Source organism: Arvicola amphibius, chromosome 1, assembly GCF_903992535.2.
Source record: "Arvicola amphibius chromosome 1, mArvAmp1.2, whole genome shotgun sequence".
Lineage (NCBI taxonomy): Eukaryota > Metazoa > Chordata > Mammalia > Rodentia > Cricetidae > Arvicola > Arvicola amphibius.
This window is the reverse complement of record NC_052047.1, coordinates 159,087,226-159,113,930: the sequence shown is the minus strand read 5'-3', so window position 1 is coordinate 159,113,930 and position 26,705 is coordinate 159,087,226. Positions and strand designations below refer to the sequence as shown.

At 45.8% G+C, this 26,705-nt stretch overlaps 1 protein-coding gene across 2 annotated transcripts in view; it reads left to right on the top strand.

Annotated features, from left to right (window-relative positions):
• The first annotated feature begins 7,253 nt into the window (after window positions 1–7,253).
• The window catches only part of Gcnt1 (glucosaminyl (N-acetyl) transferase 1), a 29,531-nt gene continuing 10,079 nt past the window's right edge, over window positions 7,254–26,705 (top strand). The window contains exon 1 of one of the 2 annotated variants that reach the window (XM_038339402.1): window positions 7,254–7,325. The gene's annotated coding sequence lies outside the window, so the exon portion shown is untranslated. The remainder of the gene's footprint in view (window positions 7,326–26,705) is intronic. The other variant, XM_038339393.1, reaches the window with a different exon arrangement.

The following is a 26,705-nucleotide window of genomic DNA, read 5'->3' as shown; positions in this document are numbered from 1 at the left end:
AATATTGTATAAATAAATAAATAAATATTAAAAAAAAGAGTTTAGGGGCTGGAGAAATAGCTCAGAGGTTAAGAGCATTGCCTGTTCTTCCAAAGGTCCTGAATTTAATTCCCAGCAACCACATGGTGGCTCACAACCATCTGTAATGGGGTCTGGTGCCGTCTTCTGACCTGCAGTCATACACACAGACAGAATATTGTATACATAACAAATAGAAAATAAATAAATAAAAAGAGTTAAAAACTCTTTAGCCAGGAGGTGGTAGCGAACGCCTTTTAATCCTAGCACTCAGGAGGCAGAGACAGGTGGATCTCTGTGAGTTCAAGGCCACTCTGGTCTACAGAGCAAGTTCCAGGACAGCCAGAGATACACGGAGAACAGAGAAACCCTGTCTCAAAAAAACCAAACCAACCAACCAGAGAACAACAAGCAAACAAAGCCTCTGAAAACCTCTCTCTTCTTTCTTTCTTCTTCTCAGTCCCAGGGAGTGGCTTGAACAGGAGGTATGACATTTTTTCCTGGCAGGCAAAACAGTCAACGGCTTGGAAGAGAGCTCAGACTGAAGTCTCATCCAGTAAAGCATTTTGACCAGTTCCGTGAGTAGGGATATGAGAACCAGTTCATCACTTTTTTTTTTAAAGATTTATTTATTTATTATGTATACAGTATTCTCAGTTTTCTGTTTGCATGTATGCCAGAAGAGGGCACCAGATCTCATTACAGATGGTTGTGAGCCACCATGTGGTTGCTGGGAATTGAACTCAGGACCTTTGGAAGAGCAGGCAGTGCTCTTAACCGCTGAGCCATCTCTCCAGTCCCCCAGTTCATCACTTTTGAGAATAAGGAGTGGAGGTCTGTGTGAGGCCGCATCATCAGTAAGCGATAGGTTACCGATGGGTCTTCCCTAAGTCACTTGAGGACCAGGAATCTCTGCCTGAGGTGATTTCTTTAAACTTCACCGCTTTCAGGAAGGCAGGCATGGGTCACGCTCCACATTGCTCCTGAGGAGAACACACCAGGGAAGCTCTGAGCAGCCCTAGACCAGTACCTGTCAGCTTGGACAGAACCTTGAGTTACTTTCCACAGCAGCAGTTTTGGCTTGCGTTGTTGGATTGTGACCATCGATGCCAAGGTAGAATGACTACATCTTGTTTACACAAGTACCCAACTGCCATCTGAACCGTGAGTCACAATCTGATAAATAATTTACCTGTGCCGATAAATAATTACACACAAGAATATATCCATTCATATCAGAAGCCTCAGACACTCATCAATCACAGATGCTTCTCAATCACACCAGATCTGTCCCTCACTGTAAAAGGAGCCCCCCCAAGATTGAGACACAGCAAACACACTGACACCACCTGGTCACTTGTGAACTTTATCCAGGAAAACTGCCACGGCAAGGGAACTCGGTTCATCCGGGTCTCTAGTTAAAGCATGGTTTCTCCTGCATGACCCTACCCAGGCTGCCACGCAAAGACTGCTGCACCCGGATCTGCATGCACTGGATAACCCCGTGCCTTGCCCTGGTTTGCAAAACCTAAATGATCCTCTGCCGAGAGATCCCCTCACATCTCTCCCAGCCCTCTGCCTCCTCCTTCAACGCAGCCTCTCTCATGCCTTAGCTGCACAAAACTGTGCCATCTTGTTAAAAAAAAAAAAACCCTAAAACTTTAAAACAAATGCTAGGTTTAAAATGGATGCTATGGTTAAACAGCAAAGTTGAGAACACTGAGGGAGGTAAATATTCGGGCTTACAGCTTGCAGCTGGCTAGGAGCTAACCCAGAAAAGAGGAAGAAAGACAAGGCTCTGAGAGAATAATGAAGTTGATTTTGGTCTTGGTAGGCTCAAACCATAAAGGAACACCCCACCCCCAACCCCCAGCCCCAAGAAGTCTGCAAGGCACTGCTACTCTTTTTGCTAGTGTTTCTCAACTTTATGGGAAGTTGCACATTTAAACACACTATCGCATTTAATGCATATAATTATAATGGACTGAATTATGGGTAAGAGCAGCTTCTCAGAAAGCCTTTGCTTTCTCCAGGAAGGAAACCGCATTGCAGGCTGCCCCAAGGGTCATCTAGGGGAGGAGATGCAGTTGACCAGGAGTCACAAGGCCCCATGTTGGGCAGCCCTTGCTATTGCTCTCTGTTATGGATGCCCGTCCTCTTGGCTCTGGAGGAAGCCCTAGCTTTCTCACTTGCTGAAGAGAACCTTGGTTACTTACATGCCCTGCTTTTTTTCCTGCTGTGCATTCTTCCTCTGGGTCAGAAGTTAGAAATGAAGGGGGTACAAGGAGGAGCTACATCTCCACACATACAACATTAGCAACGTCAGTAACTAAGTTCGAAATAAAACAAGTTGTGGTCGCTGATGGCTGTGGACATAAATGTGAAATAAATGGGTAGAGGAATAAAGCCAATGAAGCTGACTTAGTTTGTTGAGTTCATGTCCTTTTAATAAGCTATGACATGGAGGAAAGGGGCAAAAATGTCCTCCTGTGGGGCTGGAGAGATGGCTCAGTGGTTAAGAGCATTGCCTGTTCTTCCAAAGGTCTTGAGTTCAATTCCCGGCAACCACATAGTGACCCACAACCATTTGTAATGAGGTCTGGTGTTGTCTTCTGACCTGCAGACATACACACAGACAGACTATTGTATATATAATAAATAAATAAATATTTTTAAAAAATGTCCTCCTGTGTCTCTGACAAAGCTCACGAGGACACCCTCTAATTTAGTGCATTGCATATACTACAGTTCTCTTGTGATATTTATAAAAGCTCTTATTGGGGCGGAGAGATGGCTCAGCAGTTAAGAGTACCATCGGCTCATCTAGTCACTGTGCAATAGTTCATTTTCTCTGAGAGTGAAACTGTCCATCCTGCAGAGAAGCTCCTAAGCAGGAAGGTGCACAAGAGAGTCCAGGAGAAGGACATAGAGAAAAAGTGTCTGGTCCAGGAATACAGAATTATAAAGTTGTAAGCCCAAATACATTTTGGGAGAAAAAGAAAGAAAGAAAGCTGTCAGTCACTGTTAACACACACTTTCTGCCTTAACAGCAGACATCCTGGCAGCCACTGGGTACAGAGGTAAACTTTTAACAATTGTCTCCTGCCTCCCAGCTTTCTAGCTAGGCAGGTACTGGGGACAGAGGTTAGCTTCTAACTATTGCCTCTATGGGACCCTCTGCTTATATTCCCTTACATTTTAATTGTCCCCCATGTGACCCTAGACAGTGAAAAGTGGCTGGGTCAGCCACAGGCTTTCACAAACATCCTAAGTTAACATTCTAACGTCCTATAACCGTAAGTTGTAAACCTTAAAATGTAATATGACTTTAAGCCTGACCTCAAGGTTGTAAAAGTTCTTCCACCCACACCTGGTGCTTTATTTTACCATAAGAGGAGGCCAAAGCCAGCCCCCATTGCCACAGCTACAGAAGCCCGATCTCTGGCTATGGTCACAGCTATAGCTGATAAGCTTTGTGAGCCCCATGGTGATTTTTTTTCCTTTTTCTGAAATAAAGTTTGCTTCTGGTTTAATAAACTTTGGTGACCTGTCCCCATCATTGTGTGATCCCAGACCCAACAAAGCAACTCAAAACTGCTTCAGGAAGTCTCTGAAACTGACCAGATTCACAAAGCCCCTGGCAGAGTAAGCTATAAAAGTTGAGGGTTCCTCTCAAACAAAGAAGCTGAGCTGCAAAGATTTTTGAGAACAGACCAGCTGCCGGGAAGAGGTTTAGACCAACTGAGGCATCTGAAAAGGACACTCTCCAGCCTGTTGAGCTGCCTGCAGGCTCCATAGTGTCCTCCAGCTTCCCAGCTTCTGTGGGTTGTCACCATGCTGGGATGGCCTTTGATGGTGCATCTGTCTTTGTCATTTCTGCTACTGTAAATAAAGCCTCACCCATATTCCTATAAGTAACCCCAATAAAACCCATTGGCTCACTAAGTTGGACTTTGGTGGTCTCTGTACTTTGGTATGTAATGGGCTCCCTTTATGGGATGAGTAGACTTGTGTGCTGCATCTTGCCAGGAAAAAGTTCTACTACACAACACCAGGAGACCTCTGTTTGATTCCCAGCACCCACACAGGTGCTCACAACTGTTTGTCACTCCAGTTCCTGGGGGATTTGATGACTTCTTCTGGCCTTTGTGGGCATTGAGTACCCGCATGGTACACAGATTACAGGCAAAACACTCTTACACATAAAATTAATATATACGTTTAAAGTATTGTTTCAATCATTTACAAATATATCACTGATGCTGTATTTAGTACAACAGTTGTGTCTATTAGACACCCTTCGCACCAATATTAGGACAGCTGGAGTTTGTGATAGTGAGTTGGTTTCTGATGCTTATTAAAATAGCTTGGAAGCTCACCCTTCTGCACTGGGCTAAACCATGTTTTCTAGGTTTTCCCAGATGGAAGGCTGCAGGAGCAAAAGCAATCCACCCGTATTTGCTTGCTCTTCCTCATAGTTGCTAGTGGGTTGTGCATCTTCCTGGCTGCAGGGGTTTGTCCTGATCTGTAGGATTTAATCCACCTCTGTACCCAGCCCCAAGGCTGACCTTCAGAAATAAGGCCCCCAGTGTGAGATCATGCCCTCCTCAGGGGTCTGAATCCCTGTCTCCCAGGGTTTCCCTGTACCTAGCTGAGTGGCAGCTGCTTCCTGCAGTTAAGTCCCTTTGCCTCAGCAGTGTTCCCTTTCCAGCTCTCTAGCTCTTCCAGCAATTCCTTGAATTCTGGAAAAACAAACAGCTTTGATTTCTGTTTTCTGACCAGGTCCTGATTCATACATCCCAATACTCCAATACGGAAACACTAGCATAGTCTGGTGTACATGTGTTACAGCCACATTTAAAGGCAAACGATTGCACGCATGTTGTACTACATCCAACGGGAAAACAAAACTTATGCTTCCTTTTTTCATTTTTAATGATTGTTTTTTTTAAATTTTATGTGTATGAGTATTTGCCTGCATGTATCTATGTGGACCCTGTTTGTCTGGTGCCCATGGAGTCCAGAAGAGGGTACTAGCACCCTTGAAACTGGAGTTTCAGATTATGAGCTTTCATGTGGGTGCTGGAAGCCAACTCTGAATCCTCTGTGAGAACAGCAAGGACCTGCAGCCTCACACAAAGCTTAGTCTAAGAGCTGACAATACGCATTAAAGTTAGACGGACGGGGGCTGGTGGTGTAGCTCAGTTTCCAGAGCATTTGCTTCGCATGTGTGAATCCCTGGTTTCTACTATAGAGCCCAAACCCAAAACCAACCAGACAGACAGTGAAACAAAACAGAAAAAAGAAACTACTTGAGGTAAACCTAGAAGAGCAAGTCAGTTCAGCGAGGATGGAGAACAGTTTATTCTCATGAAAACAAGTGACAGACTTAGTTTCAAGCATCACATTGTGACATTCTATAATGCATCATAAGACTTCATGGCGCTTTTACTTTTACAATGACTTTACCAAAGGAGTTTAAAAACATTGGGCTGGAGAGATGACTCAGCGGTTAAGAGCCCTGGCTGCTGTTCCAGAGGACCAGGGTTCAATTCCCAACATCCACATCACCGCTCACAGCTGTCTCTAACTCCACTTCGAGGGGATCTAACACTCCCACTACAGACATACATGCAGGTCAAACATCAATGCACATAAAATACAAATAAATATTTAAAAAGAAAAAGAAAAAATATTACCTTGTCCCTTTGTCCCCTAGAAAAGGGACAAGTGGATTAGGAATAGATGGAGAAAAAAAATTGCAGTTGCTTTTCATGTCCTCTTTCTATTCTAGACCTGGGCACATAATGCATTGTAACAGGAGCTGGAAAGGTGGCTGCTCTTCCAAAGGATCTCAGTTCAATTCCCACAACCCTCAGGACCACTCACTACCAACTGTAGCTTCAATCTGAGGGCATTGATGCCCTCTTCTAGCCTCAGAGGACACTGCATGCCTGTAGTGCATACACATACCAACAGGCAAAACATCCATATCAATTAAATAATAATATAATTAAACTTTTAAATGATGCACAATGACTTTACCTCTTATGCATAAAATTAAAGCAAGAGATTGTAAGACTGTCACTGGAGGGGAAATCTCTTAGGGAAAGGGGCAAGATTGACCTTCCCAAAGATTAAGGATGGTATCATTAACACCTAGGTGATGGTTTCTGCAGGTGGCCAGGGCTGATGTTGCTTTACCCCAGTAAGGTTTCAGGGAAGGGCTGGTCCAGGGAGCAGGGAGAAAGCAAACAAAGGGATCCTTCAAGCACTAGCCCCCAGAATAGAAAAGGAAAGGCTTAGCAGAAAGGACACACGAGGCTGCAGTTGACATGAGGCTGCAGTTGACATGAACTGGTGTGCTCCTGTCTCACTCAGTAGCCATTGTTGGTTCCCATTCAACTTGTGTGACATTGTAGAAGGCACTCCTCAGGATATATGTATGAACTCTTCAGAGCTACAGCCCAAGAGGATGAACTGCACAGATTGGTGCTTCCAAGCCAACCCAGCCTTGCTCTCCACACTCCCATGGATAATGACGGCCTACCCTTGAGGGATACCAGACATGCTCACCCGATACAAGGGCCCACCTATGGCCCACCTGCTTGCAAACTCTCAGTTTCTGTAACCTGCATATTTTGTGTTTTATTGTGTAAAGTATAGTGTGTGAAGTGAGAGTTAATACTACTAGTGAAGGTGCAGCTTTCAAGGAAAATCACGATTACTTGGCACATTGCATCCGAAAAGAACTGACCTTGCTGGCGAATTTATTGGTTATTCAATAAATTCTGACATTATGGTGACACAAACATGTCCGTCTATGTTTCTGATGCAAAATGTTCTTCAAGGTTAATCTAGAAAATGATACGGTATGAACATCTCTGAACTTTATGCACCATAAACCAACTCCTTGGCAAATCTGAACTTTTTTTTTTTAATTTTTAAAATCAGACATGACACCAGTCGGCACATTTCCTGCGGCAGAGGAAGAAGACACAAAAGTACTTAAAAGATCCCATTCAAGTACCTGGTCCTACTTGGCCCAGTGAACCAAGAAATTCTAGGAAGACAGAGGAAGTTTGGATCCTAGCCATCTTCCGGAACCACTGCAGCGCCCAGAGGGCGCCCTCACCTCGAGCCAGGACCGCAGGTGGGAGAAGCGGGACCAGGGGCGTGGTCTCGAGGGCGGGTCCGAGGGCGTGACGCCGGCCTCGAGGTTCGGAGCATCGCGGGCTGAGCGCGCCAGGATCCGCTTTGCGAGCCGGTTCAGCGGAGCTTCGTTGGCTAGCAGGCACAGGCTCCAGGTAACCTAGGCCCGTCCAGTGGCCGTGTAACCAGGCAGATCTGGACCAAGCGGGAGCTACCCGGGCGGGACGGCTCTGCCGGGGAAGGGAGTGGAGCTGATACCGGGAGAGAGGGCGCTTGGTCCGGGTGCCCCAGGCTGGGATGGAGCGGGCGTCCTCTTCCCACCCTCCTTTCAGTCCGTTGGTGGGAAGCCGTTACACTGTGGCACCTGGAAGTCACTTTCTGACCTTTTTCCCGGACCCGTGTAATGAGTGGGGGCTTAGAGATCGGGGTTGGCTGCGGGCGTGGAAGGTAAGAAGCGAATACTTACAACAGCGGTGTCTTAGGCGCCAGGGACTTAAACTTCTTAAAACCGCAGCCCAGCGAAGAGGCGTTGTGACCTCTGTTAGAGCCCCGACAGAGAAGCCGGGATGGGGCAGAGAATGCCTGCGGGCTCGTCTAGGGTTCTAGCAGTCTCTGCTCTTCTTTTTGCGTTGTTCTTCGGGCTGCGGGTCTGGTACGAAAATAGGTAATTCTTAGCACGTTAGTTCCGTAGTTTCTTTGTTTTTACTTTTTGGGGATTTATTATGAGTTCGTCTTCTTTCTTTTTTTCTTTCTTTCTTTCTTTCTTCCTTCCTTCCTTCCTTCCTTCCTTCCTTCCTTCCTTTCTTTCTTTCTTTCTCTCTTGGGGGATTATGTGTTCTTTCTTTTCCTTCCTTCCTTCCTTCCTTTCTTTCTTTCTTTCTTTCTTTCTTTCTTTCTTTCTTTCTTTCTTCCATCCTTCCTTTCTTTCTTTCTTCCTTCCTTCTTTCCTTCCTTCCTTTCTTCCTTCCTTCCTTCCTTCCTTCCTTCCTTCCCTCCTTTCTTTTTTGATGGCTTCGAACTCAAAGAGATTTGCCTGCCTCTGCCTACCAAGGTTAAAGACCAGCGATTAAGAAGCTCACCTCATGTACACAGCTTCCCCCAATCTCAGTCCTTTCAATGCTGAATAAAAAGTGCCCCCCAACCGCGCGCCCTGCCACGTGGCCGTTAAGTTTCTTCCTAAGTTCCACCGTATAGGAGTCAGTCGCCTGTAGATAAGAGCTTGGTTCTGCAAAAATTGTGTCAGATTGATGAGCATTCTTTACCCTGCCTTTTCACCCGAGAAGAGAGTTGTTTTGTTACTAATGGAACCAGAGGCAAATTAGGAGGAGATACAGTGTTCTGACAGAGCACTGGTGCATTGACTTGAGAAGGCAGGTGGGTGGGGCTGTGACCTGGATTTGGTGAGTAGTTGGGGAGCAATATGGTTTCTTCCTCTGGCCTGCTGCCCCCATTTAGAGCTGTCCTGAAAGGCAGGTTTGTCTTCTAGAAGGGAAGAGGAGGAGTAAATGGTTTTTAAAGATCGGCGTAAATTACCTGTTAGTAGCTTAGGTGGTCACAGACAGCTCCTCCCCCTCCCCCGCAGGAGGACTGGAAGCAGGTTTCAGTTCTGGAAGGGTGGGAAACTACAGGTATTTCTGCTTCTCCCTCCCTCCCTCCTACTCCCCCTTCATTTTTCAGGCTTTAAAGATGGTATTTTGGGAAAACCTTGCTTTCTTAGAAACGGCCAATTAATTAGGAAATTAGGTGGTGGAATCAGTACTGTTGGAAACTGTCTTTTCTGAAGGCAAGATGCTGTTTTCTGTTTGTTTGTTTGTTTGTTTGTTTGTTTGGACAGGGGCTTACTGTGTGTAGCCCGGGCTGGTCTCAAAGTCTGGATTGACCTCCTGAGTGCTGAGATTTCAGACCTGTGCATGCGTGCAGCACGCCCAGCTCAAATGCTGTTGGCTATGAAGTTTGTAGTATTTGAGCTGCGCTGAGTAATGTCGTGGTTTATGGGAACAGCTAAGGGTCCCTGCCACTATTTTTAATATTCATATTTATTAATGAGGATGTCAGATACCCAACTCTGCCGGGAAGGATGCTCCCAGGTGACAACTGTTGCCAATCAGGTTTATGTTCTTGTGGAGACTGTACGTTCTAGCTTTGACACCAGAGGTGCGTGCTTGATGCTGTCAGGTTTCCTTCAGAGACAAATGTCCTATGTGTTTATAGCCCTGTTGACATTTTTGGCCAGAGAGATTTCATTTTCTGATAGGTTCTGGGCAAGCCACAGCTGACTAGGAAGCAGAAAATGCCCTTGAACTTCTAATCCTGCCCTGGAGCTAGAATCACAGGCCAGCTCCACCAAGCACCCTGTGCTGTGCTGTGCTGGGGACCAAACCCAGCTTTATTCCTGATAGGCAAGTACTCTTGCCATCTGAGCCTAGCCCTCGGCCAGATGGCTTCTGTGATAGGGGATCCCTGTTTTGTTTTTTTTCTTTATTTATTGGGTTTTTTTTTATTACTTAAAAAAATACCAATCCAAATTCCCATTCCCTCCCCTCCCCCCACTCCCCTTCCTCTTCCCTACACACACCCTCCCACCCCACCCCTGCAATTCTAAGAGAAGGCCATTCACCCTGCCCTGTGAAAAGTCCAAGGCCCTCGGTAGGGGATCCTTGTGTACTTTATAGGACTTTGATGAGTATTCCTGTACCCATTGGGTGACAGAAGCCCCTCCCATGCTCCAGTGACAATAATCTCAGAGGGCTTCAGACGTTGCCAAGGATTTCCTGGGGAGGGAGGGAGCAAAGTCCTCCAACTGAAAATGAAAGTAGGCCTATATATGAAATGTTCTAGATGTCAATGAACTATTGGTTAAGTACTTTCTGTCAAGAGAAGCTATCAGTAAATTAAAATGCCTTGAATTTTAAGACATTTTTATTACAAAGACCAGAGTTATCATTCCATGTGAATGGCTTGTGTGCCTTGCCAAATTTTATTGCCACAGAAATTTCAGGTATTAATACCATTGTAAAACTTGGAATTAGAAATATAAAACTAGAGAGGAATACTTGGGGCTATAGATTTGGTGGCTCAGGGGTTAAGAGCTCTTGCTGCTCTTACAGAGAACCAGAATTTACTTTCCAGAACCCATGCTGGACCACTCATGATTGACTGTAATGCCAGCTCCAGGGGTCTGACACCCTCTTTATTTTTCCTTGGTTATCTGCATGCACAAGCACATACACATTAGAAAATAAATCTAGGCTGGGTGGAGGTGGCACATGCCTTTAAGGCAGAGGCAGGTGAATCTCTGTGAGTTCAAGGCCAGTGTGGTCTAGAAGAGCGAGTTCCAAGACAGGCTCCAAAGCTACAGAGAAACCCTGTCTCAAACAAACAAACAAACAAACAAACAAAAAACCCCAAAGAAAATAAATAAATCTTTAAAAAAGGAATATTAAATTAATTTTGATGTTTTTTTTTTCTTTTGGTATACTCGATGTTTCTTTCAGCTTTTTTAAGTTAATGAAGCATGAACTGACCTTGCATATTGTTAGGAAAATTTGACCACCTGTCGTGTCAGTCCCAATTTTCCATGCATGCCTTTAACCCTAGTACTCAAGAGCTGGAATATAAGGATTAATGGTTCAAGGCTACCCTGGTCTACATAGAGCCCCTCCTTCAACAAGCAAACAATACCCACAACAAGTCCCGAGCAAAAATTCTAATGCTGAGATTCAAAGCGAATAAGCCAGGGAGATGACCCAGCAGGTGGAGACGCCTGCTGCCAGCCTCAATCCTGAGGCCACATGTGGTAGAAAAGATTCCAGTCTTTAGCTAACAGCATTCTGTGCACTTCTGCAGTCTAAGAAACCAAAAGCTAATGCAAAAGAGCACCATGAAACACGTGCAATCACTGAAGGAGGAAGAGCATGTGACCCTTTCTCAGGCCTAAGTTCAGACAGGTGAAAGCAAAATGCACAGCCATGAGCTCGTTGTGGTTGGGCCCTTCAGAAATCAAAGTAATTTATAAAACCTAGGACCAGTAACCTAAGTTGTGAGATTTTTTTGTTTGTTTGTTGGTTTAAAACCTAAGAGTTTTAGGCTGGTGGGAGCAGAGTATGAAGCCAACATGCCAGGGGCCCATGGGATTGGATGCACAGGCTGTGCACCTGGAAACCTGGCTCCATTAGAGCTCTACGTCCATAGCAAAGAGGAAGATAGTGTCTCCACCCAGGTGAAATGCTGCCACCACCAAACACTGGTGATTCTTTTTCCTTTTTTCCCTTTGTGCCAAGTGGGATCAAACCCAGGGCCCTGCTCCACCTAAGCCGGCATTCTCTGCCCAGACTTTGTCCCCAACCCCACGTAGAGTTTCTCCATCATTGATCCGTAACTTTTACTTCCAATAAAGAAATTTTATCCGGGCAGTGATGGCGCATGTATTTCCTTTCAGCAAAGTTCAAGGCCCGCTTCATCTACAAAGTGAGTTTCAGGACAGTCAGGGATACATAGAGAAGCCCTGTCCAAATAAAACCCAAAACGAACAAAGAAAAAAAGAAAACAAAATTCCCAAGAAACCCTCCGGTGACGATCTTTTCTGTCGTTAAGCAGTAGCCCTCATTCCTTGGGGTCCTGGGTACCTGTGCTGCTTGCTCACTGGGGCCTTCACCGAACAGCTGTTTACTGAGCCAGCCAGGCACTGCTGGCCCTGGGGCTACAGCTGTCACCGCGATGGAGTGAATGTCTCTGCTTTTTGTCTCTGCATTTATGCACCCTTTGGTCTGGTGCCTAGAGAATGAGACAACCAAGTTTTGCTTTGGGGGAAGCCTGGAAGGTTTCCTTCAATGTAGAATGTGTTTGATAGTTCACATGCCCAAAAGGTGACCAAGAAGCAACAGGGCAAGTTAGGAGATAGAATTGTAGGGAAAAAAAGCGTTGAGCTCAAGAGGAAAAGTGGCCTTGGAGCCATTTGTAGTTTAGGGTAGATATCCACTCAAGGGTTTGATATGAGCAATGAGCGCTTCTTTAGTTTTTAAATGATTGTACTGCAAGTGTACAAAGTGGTTTGGGGAGTTGGTACTGCTGGTACTCAGGGTACCTTCTAGGGCACCAGTAGAAGACTGCTTTTTACCCCCATGGAGAGCAGCACCAAAGGCTTTGGTTCCTCAGCCAGTCATGTGGTACAGCCCGTGCAGTCATGTACAGCCACCCAGGAGGAGAGAGTGGGTCTTAGCAAATGCCACCCCATGCCCCTACAGTCTCCCAGGGATGGTGTGGTGAATTAAATTTGATAGTTGAGATTTAGTTTGTAGTTCAAATCAGGATAGTGGTGGCTAACCCTGTTGATGGGGAGGTAGCAAGGATGGTCCAGAAGTTTCTGGCATGAACTACTGAGTGGGATAGGGATGGGGAAAGTATGGTGTTGGAGAGCTCTGGGGTGGGGAGCACATAAGGTTCGCACCAGGTGGGGGAGGGGAGCTAATTCCCTTTGGGAGAGGCCTTGCTTGTGGGAGAGACAACCAAATGGAGCTGAGGAGATGGGGACTAGAAGGATCTGGGAAGGAAATTGCCTGTGACCCCTGGCATGGAAACAGTCGCTGCGCAGGAAAGCCTGGAAAGAAAGGCTGGAGTGAAGAGAGCCGGTCTGTCCCTGCAGCTCTTGACCATTGTTTGAGAAGTGAGGCGGCAAAGGCTGCTGTTCATAAGGAACCAGGTACATAGACGGGGTAGGAGGAAACCTGGGGTCTGGTTTCTGGTTGCTTTTTGTTTGGTCGGAATGGAGCTGGGAGGTGCTGCATTCGTTTACCTGGAGCAATCAGGTAGATAAGAGGCTAATAAAATAGGGAATAGAGGGTGGGCCCAAATTCCAGAGATGATAAGGACCGTGGGTCAGGGTCAGGTCAGCCAGTGATAAGGGGGAGAGGATGCTTGAAGACACTTAATATTTGGGATTCACTTTTATTTCACTTTTCTGGAAAGGAAGGAACAAGACCATTAACTGAGGTTATTTGTTTCTGAACTGGTGGGTTTTTTTTAATATGTTTAATTTTGCTGTGCTAGAGATTGGACCCCCGTGAAAGACAAGCACACTCTCTAGTGCTCCAGTCCAGCCTGTTGGAGTATTTCTAGTGCCAAGGTTCATGACTGAGCTTCATGGAAACTATTGCGTTCCTTTTTCTTGGGAAGATGTGAACAGAAAGTCTGTTCAGCACAGACAGGGCAATGGTGTTGTTGGACTAAAGCGTTCCGCCTAAGTCCGTCTTGGTGAGTCACTGGGAATATGAGTAAGGGGGGTCGTAGAAACGTGGGTGAACTGGAGAGTGGCCTCACTCCTTTCTGGACCTTGGGTGTAGCCTCACCCCAAGGAAACTTCTAGATGACTGATAGGCTTTTGTTTACAGTGTAAACATCTTAGCCTCCCACGTGATCCTGCTGACCTGGGGTTTTACTCTGTCATCCAATGCTTAGGAACCATTCTATAGTCTCACTTAAATTCCTCAGCAACGGCTTGGCTACTTCAGAAGCCGCCAACATCTTGTATGTAGCCGCTGTAAATACAAGAAAGCACCACCCTCCCTTAAGAAGCCTACACCCAACCTGGATATACTATACTCTTCCCCCAAGTGTTCCTCTTTCGATTAATTCCTGTGCATAACTTCTTTTTTTTTTTTTTTTTTTTTTTTTTGGTTTTTCGAGACAGGGTTTCTCTGTGGCTTTAGAGCCTGTCCTGGAACTAGCTCTTGTAGACCAGGCTGGTCTCGAACTCACAGAGTGTGCATAACTTCTTAATCAAAATCCCTTTTAGTTAACTCCAGAACTGCCTATCACTGACTTCTTTTCTGGTGCAAAGTCAAGAATTCTGATTCCCCCTGAGTAGAGATCTCTGACTGAGAGCTGTGGTGACCATTGGAGCTGAGTCTGTGCCCCACATAGATCTCTGCTTCCTGCCATTCACCTTGTGCTCGGGTGACCATGGGCGGGTCTTAGTCTCACCAATTTTGCCAAGGTTGCCAAAGGACGACCTTGAGTGTCATTCCTCAGAAGCATACCCTTAAATTTTTGAGACAGGGTTTGTTCATTGACCGAGATAAGGCTAGGTTAGATTTGACTCAGCCAGCTGTCCAGGGAGTCCTGGAGTCCCGCCTGTCACTTAAGTGCTGAGATTACAAATGTGTGCCACTATGGTTAGCGTCCTCCTCCTCCTCTTGTTCTTTTTCTTAACATGGATTCTGGGGGTGGAAGTCGGGTCTTCATGCTTCTTGAGCAAGAACTTTACTGATCAAAGTATTTCACCAGTTTGATGCCTCAAATTTATAATCTCAGCAGTGGAGACGGAGGTGGGGAGGAATTAGTGGGCCCTAGGAGCTTGCTGGACAGAATCTGTGTACTTGAGGTTCAGTGAGATACTCTGCCTCAGAATATAAGCTGGGGATGACTGGAAGACATCTGATGTTGGCCTCTCATCTCCATGTGCACATGCAGGTACATGTCTGTGCACCTGCCCACACATGGAAACATTCACATGTCTAATACTCAGATTGTGAAGATGGATCCAGTGTCTGGCTTCTCCTGGAATATGAATATAGACTATGTGTATGTACATATATATGTTGCATTTATATATCTCATTGTACTCATAACTACAATTATTTGTTAATTAGAGTGTATTTACAGGGTGGGAGGTATAGTTCAATGTAATGCTTGCCTAGTATGTAGAAGACTCTCGGTTTGATTCCTAGCACTGCCCAAAAGTAAAATAAAATTTCCCATTTAAACATGCAGTGCTATAATGACTTAAACATCTGGTGGTGTGGTTTCTTATTCTATCAGACGATACTTTTGTCTCATGGTCACGTGCTGTTGTTGAGAGCTCTGGCTCCCTGGGCAGCTGTGCGAGAAAAGGTGAAGGCGAACACTGAGAAGCAAGTCTCAGGCCAGTGCTGTGTCATCATGCACTGTAAGCCTTCTGTGAACGGTCAGCTGCAGGGTTCAGCTGGAGTCAGGTGGTCAGGAATTTTCTGGAATCAGCCACTGGACATAGGAATGCGCCTTAGGCCCTGCCTTGGGCTTGCCGGGTTTGTTTGCTTGTGTTGTTGGGAGGTAAATGTCGAACTGAGGGTGAGTAAGACTAACCTTTCAACAGAGTTGGAGCCTAGACTTCAATTTGTCATGCTAAGTAAGACAATTCACAGTGGGGGTGTGGTGCTGACTCCTTTCTCTGATTAATAGAGCCTTTGGCTTGGCTCAGGAAGCCTTCCTGTAGCTGTGTGGCCTTTCCTGAAAACCATATGAGGTTCTTAGTCTCCCATATACCACAGGTTCTAGATGAAAGCCTACACTTGTTTGTCTTACAGTCTGTGTGTGTGTGAATGTGAGTGTGTGTGCATATGTGTGTGTGTATGTGTGCGCGTGAGTGCATGTGAGTGTGTGTGTATACTTTTATGCAGCACTGGGTATCAAATCCGGGACCTCATGATCAAATATATTTGAAGTAAATTGCATAGAATGTAACAACAAACTTCTAGACTCCCTAAAAATACAAACTATGGCCAAAAATGTAGGATTAAAACAAAAATAAAAACCATTGCTGGATAGTGTTATGGTAAAAATAAAATTGCACCGTTCCCTGGGTGGCAGCAGTGGGCAGCTGGCCACGAGGAGCTTTAAGTCCCAGGCAGAAAGCCATGTGGCGGTTAAGTGACATGGGTAGGCACGCCATGCAGAGCGAGGTTGGATATTTATTTAGTGGGTTATGGAAGGGGAGGAGAGGAGGGGACAAGGGAGAAGAACAGAGAGAGAGGGGGGGTGGGGAGAAGGGAGAGAGGCAGAAGGGAGAGACAGAAAGGGAAAAGACTCAGGCTGGAAGGTGAAGCTACCCTGGTGGGAGAGTGGGCAAGGCTTGTCTCTTAAAGGGACAGGACAAATCATTACAGATAATGGTGGCTCAGGCCTTTAATTCCAGCATTTCTGAGGCAGAGTCAGGCATGTGTCTGTCATTTTGAGGATAGCCTGGTCTACAGCGTGAGTTCCGGGCTACACAGAAAAACCCTGACTCAGAAATGAATAGGTAGGTAGGTAGGTAGATAGATAGATAGATAGATAGATAGATAGATAGATAGATAGATAGATAGATAGACAGACAGACAAATAGACAGGTAAATAGATAAATAACTCCCCCCAAAACAAACAAACAGCAGCAAAACCCACAAATCTGGAGAGTTCATTCAATGGTTAAGAACACTTGTTCTTGACACACTCAATGAATTTCTGTGTCATCAAGAGACCTTGTCCCAGGCGGTAAGACCAAGAGTGATAGAAGACCCTCCCCACCATGCCCTCCTCTTGCCTCTGCTTGTTGGGAGTTTGAGCCTAGCCTGCTTTACATAGCTAGACCTAGTCTCAAAACTAAACAAACAAAAAGATTAGATATAAGGGAAGTGTAAACAATGTTAGAGTTCGTTCAAGGTGTATTAAAAACAGTATAAGCATGTTACAGATTAGTTCATGTTAAAAATATTTTTTATGTGTATCTATGTTTTGCCTGCATACATGTCTATGCAGCATGAGTATTCTTGGTGCCCAACGGGGCCAGAAGAAGGCGCTGGATCCCCTAGGACAAGAATTACAAATGGTTGTGAGCCACCATGTGGGTGCTAGGAATCGATCGAGTTTGGGTTCACTGGAAGAGCAGCCAGTGCTTTGCATTTGTTTAGCAAGGCTTCTTTCCAGCCCCACTTACTCCCTTTTGCTTCTTGGAGGTGGGGGTTTGGGGTGGGAAGGGTGGTTGTGTTCCAGCCAGGGTCTTATAGACCAGCCATGCCTTGAATTAGCAATGATCCTAAGAGTGCTGGGGTTGTATGTGTGTGCGCACCAACCACACCTGGTTTAGTTCACTTGTTCTTAAAAACTCCAAGGTTTGACGTATGATCATTTTCCAAACTAAATCATCTCAAACTATTATTTTTTTTAGTAAAAGAAGCTAATGTTACACGATGTACATTGTGACCTCATATCCCATTGATAATGTGCAATTTTATGTTTTTATGAATCAGTGAAAGAAATAGGATGAAATGTTTTGAAAGAAGACCCTGCAGCTTAGAGACTGGAAGGGTTTTCGGGAGGCTTGCTTCCCAAGGTTCCAAGCTGGGTCTGGTTTGCTCTGGCTGGCTCCAGTGATCCTCGTTATCAAATTCACTTGCTTCTCCTTGCTGAGCACCCTCAAGAGAAAGTTTTCAAGCAGTAGCTGGTAGTGAAAAATACAGAAGGAAGTCTTGGTGCTGTATCACACTGCAGTTGCAACATCGACAAGAGAAGTCAGAGTATATGCTTATGTTGTACGTAGTTCAAAGGCATTTCACAAGTAGATGACGTGGTAGTCTATAACCATGGTGGTCCATTTGGAGGGCATTCGTGCTGTACAGAGATTTCGAAATACTGGGGGAGCTACTCCTGGCAATTCTCCTTGGAGAATTTCACACATATGCAACATATTTTGACCATATCTATTCCCGCTTCCCACCTGCTGTACTTCCTGGATTTCCTTCCATGCCTCTTCCCCAACTTCACTGGTCTCTCCCCTGCTTCTTTTTAAAAATATAACCCCCGGAATCCAAAATTCTTGCTACCCAGGTGCTCTCGGGCACAGGGCCCCTGGAGCACAGCACCTACTAGACTGTCCTAGCCACCATGATGGCCGGTAGCTCCTGGCTGGGATAGGGATTCATGACTTCCTCCCCCCGTTCACGCTGGGTGGTGACACCCTTGATAGATGCCTTTGAAATCTCAGTTTCTAAGTGTTTGTTGTTTGTTTTTAGAGCCAGTCTCTCTGTAGTCCTGGCTATCCTGGAATTTGCTATGTTACCAGGCTGGTCTTGAACTCACAGAGATCCTCCTGCCTTTGCTTCCTGAGTGCTGGGATCAAAGGTGTACACCGCCGCTTTGCCAGTTTGTATTAAAAAAAAATTGTTAAAATTAAAATTCAAGCATAAAAATTATACACCCACTTCCTTCAAAAGGGAAAAAAAATACCAGTAATTTTGGCTGTATGCTTCCCACCTTTTCCTCATTGTATCCATTTGATAAATTTACTTGGAAAAAAAATTTTAATGGTCATACTTGAACACAACATCACTAAATATATAACTTCTCAGAAACCTTTTTTGGTGTCACTACGTTGAGATATGCTTGGCTTTGGAGATGATTTTAAACTTAACAGCTGTATCTAAAGCTAGCTCAAATCAAGTGGACGTGGTGGGTGACTTTCCCAGGTGGATTTTGAAGCATATGGTCCTGCAGTGGAGTCCAGGTCATGGAGAGCTCCCTGAGGCCTTTGGGCTCACATGCGTCTTAGGAGGGTTTGTGATATTCAACCTGCGAGAAGACTGGGGGGATGGGAGGGTGGTCAAGGCCCAGGGGACATACCAGGAGCTGGTAATGACTGCTTACTGTGTGGTTCTTGGCTATAAATAAAGCCTGCGTTCTGGGCTCTCTGTCCCTAGGGTGTCAGCCCTTCCTCCTCACTGACTGCTCTGAACCAGATGACCTTAGTTAAGCAGTTGAAGCCTTAGTTTCCTTTTACACTGACTATTCCCTGAGAACAAAAGTAGCTGCTTGGAGGGTGGTGATGGGGTTAAATGAAGCCCTCGTTCATTATTAATGTGACTTTAAAGGTGGATCTCTGAGTTCAAGGCCAGCCTGGTCTACAGAGGAGTTCTGGGGGCTACACAGAGAAACCCTGTCTTGTAAGGGAGAAGGGGTGATGACAGACAAACCTATAGTCCTAGACACAGCTGTATCAGGTCTCAGATGCACATCCAATCAGAGAAAGCGCCTCCATGTTAGAAGTAGGTGATTCTATTTAAACTTCCACCACCTTCCCCATTTCTCTGACAAATGGCTCAGTAGTCCTGAGACATACACCATCCGCCTTCCCAGCCCTGGCCATTGTGAATCTGCCAGGACCAGCTAGCACCCAGGAACTGGGCTCCTCTCTTTCTAACCAAAGTTCAGAGTCATTGGGATAAGCCCCAAACAGGATGAGAACTCTATCCAACAGGAGGCCTGTGGTTTGGGGTTTCTTTATAAATGCTCTTTCTGTAGAAGCCAACAGTGGGCGCTTTGAATTCATACCCTGCTCCCTGACCCACTGTAACTTGGACCGTCTGAGTACCGAACTCCTTCCTTGTCTGGAGGTGGATTCATTTAACAGAAAAGTATCTAAGAGGCTGCCCTACAGTTTTGGGAAGGGGTGGGTATGTTTGAATGTTTTTTTTTTTTTTTTTTTTCAGTCTTTACTAACTGAGTAAGCTTGAACTAGGTCCAGAGTAGAGAATGAGCATCTGGAGATGGGAAAGAAGTCCAAGGCTGGTCACTGGCCTGCAGGAGCTCCCCAGAGCACACAGTGTAGATCAGCCAATACCATGACACTGAAGTCCCCGGTTGACTAAGCAGCACTTCAGGTTGGTTGCTGGTTTCCAAGTCAACACTGAGATAGGTATTTGGAGGAGGTCTGTGGGTCGGTCTCATGTAAAGCATGCCTTGTTCAGCCCCATGACCTCCAGTTTTGGATGAAGAAGTCCAGTATTCAGAGGGGTTAAGGGACTTTTACTGTCTGTTAAGTGGCATCATTTTTATTTATTTATTTTTTTTTTAAATGCTGCAAGATCCCTGGCGGCAGTAGGCAGCAGAAATGCTGTAGGTCCCAAATGGTGGTAGCGGGCCATGTGGCGGCAGGCAGGGGGCTCTGGGAGCAGCCAGTCCCAGGCAGAGATGGCTGCCGGTCCCAGGCAGGGAGACACATGGCGGGTGGGCAGGAGACAGAGACATGGATAGACAGGACATGCAGTGTGAGGTTGAATATTTATTCAGGGGGTTATGGAGCAGGAAGGGTGAAGGAAGGAGAGAGAGGGGGGGGGAAGCGGAGAAGTGGAGAGAGGCAGATGGAAAAGAGACCGAAGTCAGGCAAAGCTGAAGATCTGCCTGCCTCAGCAGATGGGGGAGGGAGTGGGCGTGGCTTGTCTCTTAAAGAGACAGAACAACCATTACAATCATAACTGGGTAGTGGTGGTGGCATGCCTTTAATCCCAGAGCTCAAGAGGCAGAGAGACAGACGGATCTCTGTGAGTTCAAAGCCAGCCTACAGAGCAAGTTCGAGGAAGGCTCCAAAGCTACAGAGAAACACTGTCTCGAAACTACCCCCCAATAAAAGAAAAAAAAAGGGGGGGAAATGGCATCGTTAATTTATCCATTTCTGTTCATCTTCCTCTCTTTTGGCCCAGTAACTTCTAATAGTGAAGGATGGGCTTCAAAGATGCAGCGTTCAAGTGATTCATGGGAGAGACCATGTGGAAGACGTTGAGCTGGGGTTTTGAACATGCTAGGGGCAAGCAGGCAAAGAGCACCTGCCATTGCTAATAGATAGCCTTGGGCCTCGTCATTTGGAATGAAAATATGTCAGTAATCCCATCTATCAAGCCAAAGGTGGAGAACTTGCCGGCAGCCTCTGAAGCGCAAACCATGTTTGGATTTCTGGGACTAGGGAAGCATTGGGGTGGTGGGAGAATTCAAGAGCCTTGAGCCTGTCATGTGGCAAACAGGATGGGCTGAAGTTTCGTCTGGCTCAGTTTACACTTCAGGGTGGAAAAGCACCAGAAATCTCCGCTGACAGCTGCTACTGGCTGTCTTCCTGTCTCTCTGAAAGGAACCTGCAGTGGACAAGGTGACCTGGAAGTCACTTCCCAGCCTAAACTTTTGTCTGCATCAAGCTGTGCTGTCACAGTCGCTCCTCTCAGACAACACCCTGGCGTTCAGAAAAGAGCGGGTGCGTGCAAGGCTCACACTGGCTGTCATCTGGAAGTGGCCAGGGAGTTCCTTGACTTTTTTTTTTTTTTTTTTTTTTTTTTTGGCCTGTGATCATAACGAGGTTGAAGATTTCTTAAAAAAACTGTCTTCCGTGTGTATGTGAGTGGACATGATTCTGTTGGGGCTGTCAGAGTTCACCCCTGAACCAGCCCTGCGGGTGTCTGAGCCCGTAGGGCTCCTGTTACACTTCAGCACCTTGAGGGGTAATACTAAACCAGCTTAGCTGAGGAAGCAGAGCAGCCTGGGAGACAATGACTCTGAACTCTTTGTTCTTGACAAATCCGAACTTCTCTTTTTCTATGGGTGATTGGAATTGAACCCAGGGTCTTGTACACGCTAGGCAGGCACTCTACAATTGAGCTACAACACCAGCTCATCTCTAAACTCTTACACTGTTGAAGTATCATCTGTCCTTTCTGTCTTGGAGTAACCTGGTCTTCTGCTTACCTGTACTCAGCTAGTATTTTCCTTCAGCGTCTGTGGAAAAGTCATTTAAAAAGACACTTTTGAGTAACATGCTTCGGGGCTGGGTGTAGCTCAGTATGGATCGTGCCTGGCATGAGTCAGGCGGCTGCAGAGAGGTAGGCAGGTGGACAGACAGACAGACAGATGATAGGTAGGCACACATGTGCGGCTATACTGTGCTCAATTTGGCTACTCTAGTACTTTACGTAACGGGAATTCTAAGGAAATCTGTCCTTTTGTGCCTGTGTATTTCAGTTGACCTCATACCTTCAGGGACATCGACGTTGCAGTGCATGTCGGGATTTCATTTTCCTTTAGGGCTGGATACTATTCTACTCTGTTGATAGAACATTTTGTTTCTAATTTCTTTTTCTAGCTTCTAATGTGATGTTTTTTGGATACTTCAATGCAGTTGTGGGCTTCCTTGGTGTTCGAGGGAATGTATGTCTTTATGTACGCTGGACATCTGTGGGGATAGGTGCCCATGTGGCATGTGGAGGTCAGAGGACAGCTTTTAGAGTCAGCTTTCTCCTTTTACCTCCTGGGGATCTGGCTATTGAACAGCAAGCCCTTTCACCTGCTGAGCCATCTCATTGGCCCAGGTTTCTTCTCTCTCTCTCCCTCCCCCACCTTTTTGTTTTCTCCCGCCCCACTGCTATTTGGTCTGCTTCTGTTTTTCTGAGACAGGATCTTATGTAGACTAGGCTGGCGAATGTTTTGTGAATTGCATTGTCATCCTTGTGGTTGCAGCCACTCTATTGAGAAACTGCGCGGCACAGAGCTTCTGGAAGGGTGTACGGTGTCTAAGGAAGCGGGAGTGAAAGGGTGCCTGACGGTGCCCCGTGTTCTGAAATGCTTTAAAGACGGATGCATTCTTGTAATTGTTCCACCGGAAGCCAGAACTTGTGTGTGGAAAGGTTGAGTATTGACACGCCATGATTTTTCTTCTTGTTTGTCTTTCTAAATTAATATTCTTTCTTTTTCATTTTACTTCTTTATGAGATGAGATCTCAGTACATAACTCTGACTGTTTTGGAACTTGCTGTGTAGACCAGACTGGCCCCAGAACTCACAAAGATTACCTGCCTCTGCCTTTAGAGTACTGGAATTAAAGGCGTGATGCCACTGTATCCAGCCAAATTAATGTTAGTTTCTTATTTTTGGTGTGCTCAATGTACATTGTACTCATTTAACGCCCACTCTGCCATAACTGTCAGTCACTCTATCTCCCACAGGGGTTTTCTCCATTTTGTCTCCTTAAAGAACTGTCTGGAACTTCCCTTGCTGACCTTGAGACTGGTTTCTACCTAGACTCCTACATGGCTGTCCCTGTGCTCTCTTTTGTAACCCTGGGATTTCCATCACCTCTCTCTTACACGTTGAGCGCCCTAATCACCCAGCCTGTCTTTTTCTCAGTAGCCCGTCTAGCATAAACATGAGGGCCAGGTGGTATGAGTTTAAGCCTAGCTCTTTGGCTTCTCTAGCTGTGTGACGTTAAGCCATGTAACTTCTTTTTGACTCAGTTTCCCTATCTTAAAAGGTGTTACTTCTGCATGTGGTTCTGCTGAAGAGCGAATATCTGTGTGTGAACACAGGTAAATCACTGGGAGAGTTTCTGCAAACTACTAAGCCTTCCAAAAGCAATGCTGCTGTTTATATTAACCTCACAGTTAGGGGTGGGCACCCCATCGCCCCCTTTTGGGAGCTGTGGCATGCATTTTGCAGTAATCTGCCAAGAAGAGGTCTGTGTGACTTTCTGTGAAGATGCCTTTATTTTGTGTCACATGTGACCTGCTGCCAGGCAGACTTGCTGTTTGGAAATGAAGCTTTGCCTGGCTTTATCAAAGCCTTCAGCAGGCACTGTGCCCTAAGTGTCCCCCTATCTGACTCCTACACTTAAGGGCTCATCTCAAAAGGCTCCAGATCAAGAGTCGACCATTCTCTCTAAGTTTAGAGATTTTCATGTGGGTCTTTACAACTATATACTTTAAAAAATGGCTTATCATTTGGTCTTCAAGCAGTATATATTTAGAAATATCTGCTTCTTGCCAGCACAGGGAACTGAATGCAGCTCTTTCCCAGCAGGCAAAGGGTGAGAGGATAGCTGTTGCACGCCCAGCAGAGGAACATGGGCTGTGATTGGAGGGCTCACTCATTCAGCAAATGTTGAGCCATCTTCTGTGCCCGGCACTGGGTTGCCAGGTCTGAGGGAAGGAGATGTGGCTTTGATTCTCCTTTTCCTTCACCCGGTAATCTGGTTTGGGTTGTAATATTCAAAATACTCTTCCCACAGGGGCACCACAATTGCAACCCAATGCTGCTTATAAAAGGTCCATGTTGCTTCTTGGAAGGAGCCTCAGAAAACTCCAGATGAATTGTGAGAGCAGTAGATACGTGTCAAGAACTTGCCTTGTGGTTAGATTCTTTTTAAGTGGGGTACCCAGAATTTAAGCAAACCTTAGTGAGTGACAAACTACAGTACTGTGGGGAGATAAAGAAGAAGAGAACAGGGAAGGTCAGAGGCAGGGTAAACCCAGAGGAAGAGGGGCTGCGAAGGTGCAGATAGCAAGAAAGAGGAACCCCACCCATGTATCCAGTTCTTACCCTCAGCCGCAGGTTTCTAGCACATCTCTTGGCCTTCTCCTGGTGGCACTTTGGACTTTCTCACTGGAGTCACAATCCTGAGCCACTTGTGAGACTTGGTATTAGACACAGGAGTTGGTATTTTGCTGTCACAGCAGTCCCTGAGATTATTATTATCCCTGGAATGAGATGCTAACTGAACAGAGTTAGACCATGCTTCCTTTGCTGTGGCGTGTGGGCCCTGCTCTGTATGCCTATATGGTTGGATAGGTGTGTGTGTGTGTGCGTGCATGTATTTTGCGTATATATGCTTGTGCTGTTTTTAAGGAATATTTCCAGTGCTTTAAAAATGGTATTCGACATCAGTGGTATAAATCGGGTAGAGTGTTTGCCTAGCATGCTGGAGGCCCTGGATTCTATTGTGAGCACTGTAAAATAGAAAAGAAAAAGGAAATAGCAGATGGAGTTTTTGTTTGGCTTTTTGGTTTTTCGAGGCAGGGTTTCTCTGCAGCCCTGGATGTCCTGGAACTCCATTCAGTAGACCAGACTGACCTTGAACTCACAGAGATCCACCTGCTTCTGCCTCCTGAGTGCTGGGCTTAAAGGCACGTACCGCCACCATCTGGCTAGATAGAGTTTTAATGTAACAATGTAAAATAAGATGAACATTGTTATTATCTCTCAATTCTTGCTTTGACTTGAGGTAAGGGGGGGTGTAAGAAGTGCTTGCTAACAACCCTGAGGACCTGAGTTTGATCCTTGGACCTACATGGTGGAAGAAGAGAATCAACTTCCACAAGTTATCCTCTGACCTCCACATGAATAGTGTAATAGATGGGTACATGCCTGCACCCCACTACACACACCACACACACACACACACACACAAATAGAAACTTTTGAAAAATAATCTTTGCCCTTTGTTGTTGTGTAAGACAGGGTCTCACTATGTAACACTGGCTGTACTGGAACTCACTATGTAGACCAAGCTGGCCTTGAACTCCAAGAGATCTACCAGTCTCTGCCTCCTGTGCTCTGGGATTAAAGGTTTGAGCCACCATGCCACTCTTCTTCTGTTGTCTTGTTATATAGGCTAGACTGACCTGGTACTTGAACTCATCCTCCTGTCTGCCTCCTAAATGCTGGGATTATACTTGTGGGCCACCATATCTTCTCTCTCTCTCTCTCTCTCTCTCTCTCTCTCTCTCTCTCTCTCTCTCTCTCTCTCTCTTCTCTCTCTTCCCCTCCCTCCCTCCCTCTTTCTTTTTCTTTTTTTCTTTCTTTCTTTCTTTCTTTTTCATTATTAGAAATGTAATTGTTAGGTTGCATGCCCTTCATATGTCTAGAAATGAGCTCAAGCTGGACTATAGAAGGATTTCTGGTGGTTAGATAAAAGCCAACATTCTTCAGGAACTTGTGAAATTACTTCTCCATCCCCCTCTCCCCAGCTACTCCTTATAATCCAGAGGATTTGTCCAGCCCTTCCCTCTGTCTGTTCTCTATCTCTAGACTCCAACCCCCATGCCCCGGGCTCTAGCTTTGTCTGTCTCCACTGCTCTCTTCCACTTCTCCAGTCCTGGCCGTCATCAGTCTGTCTCTCTCTGCTCTGCACAATTCAGATGCTCCTGGATAGTCTCTCTCTTATTCACAGTCAAAACCTTCCTCCTAATAGAGCAGATATGTCAGTGCCCCTTGTCATAAGGAAGGTATAGCCTGAGCCACGCTGTTCATTTCTTTAAACACTCCCTCTTCCCACGCCTCTCTTTGTTCAGTCAGTGGTCTTTCTGCATGTGAACTTCACACTAGTAAGTGTTTGGTTTGGAGGTGAATATGAATGCTATCTCAGAATCTGTTTTATTTTGACATCCACAAGTGTGTCCTGGGTCTATCATACTGTGGTTTGGTGTGCCCTCATTTTCCACATCAGCTGTCCTCTCGTGTTTCTTGCGTATTTTAAGCTGAAGCTGGTCTGACAGTCAGTGGTTTGGAGACCTTGCATGCATCTCCTGTAGAAACAGTCCTGCCCTGGCGTGCGTCCTTATCCCAGCCTGACCTTTTCTGTCCGGTTCTCGCCTTTACCTGCTGTGCCATCTCACTGCCGCTGGCCCCACCATGTATGTATTCTGAAGACACCATGTTTCTCTGAGAATCTTAATGGTAGTTTTCTTCCTAGGGACCGTTTCCTTTGCACATGTAAGAAATACTCATAAAAAAGAATATTTAAGTCTTGTTTTCTCCTAGTCTAGATTTCCTAGTAAATAAACTCTCTTGCACTGACCAGACATTCCCAGGGCTGATAGGGAAAACAAGTGAGCTGTAGTGGACCTCAAAGTTCTGCTTGCCTGGGGCCTCTGTGTTCTGATGGGGATCGCAGACTTTCCTGGAACCCTTCTGCCGAGAGGAAACCTTGGTCTTAGCCAGGTTTGAGGTGGAAACCCAATGTTTGTAAACAGCTTCCAAACCTTCCTTGAAAGGAGTTCGTGCACCAATCCCTGAACCTTTGGAAGATCTCCCAGTGTAAACAGCACACTCTGTCTCAGTTGTGGGCTAGGACTCTAGGGCCTTCTCTTTACTTGTCCTCCCTCCTCTCTGCAGAGTTGTTCTTGGCCAACTCCTTTTTCTTCACCCAAGGTCACCTGTGT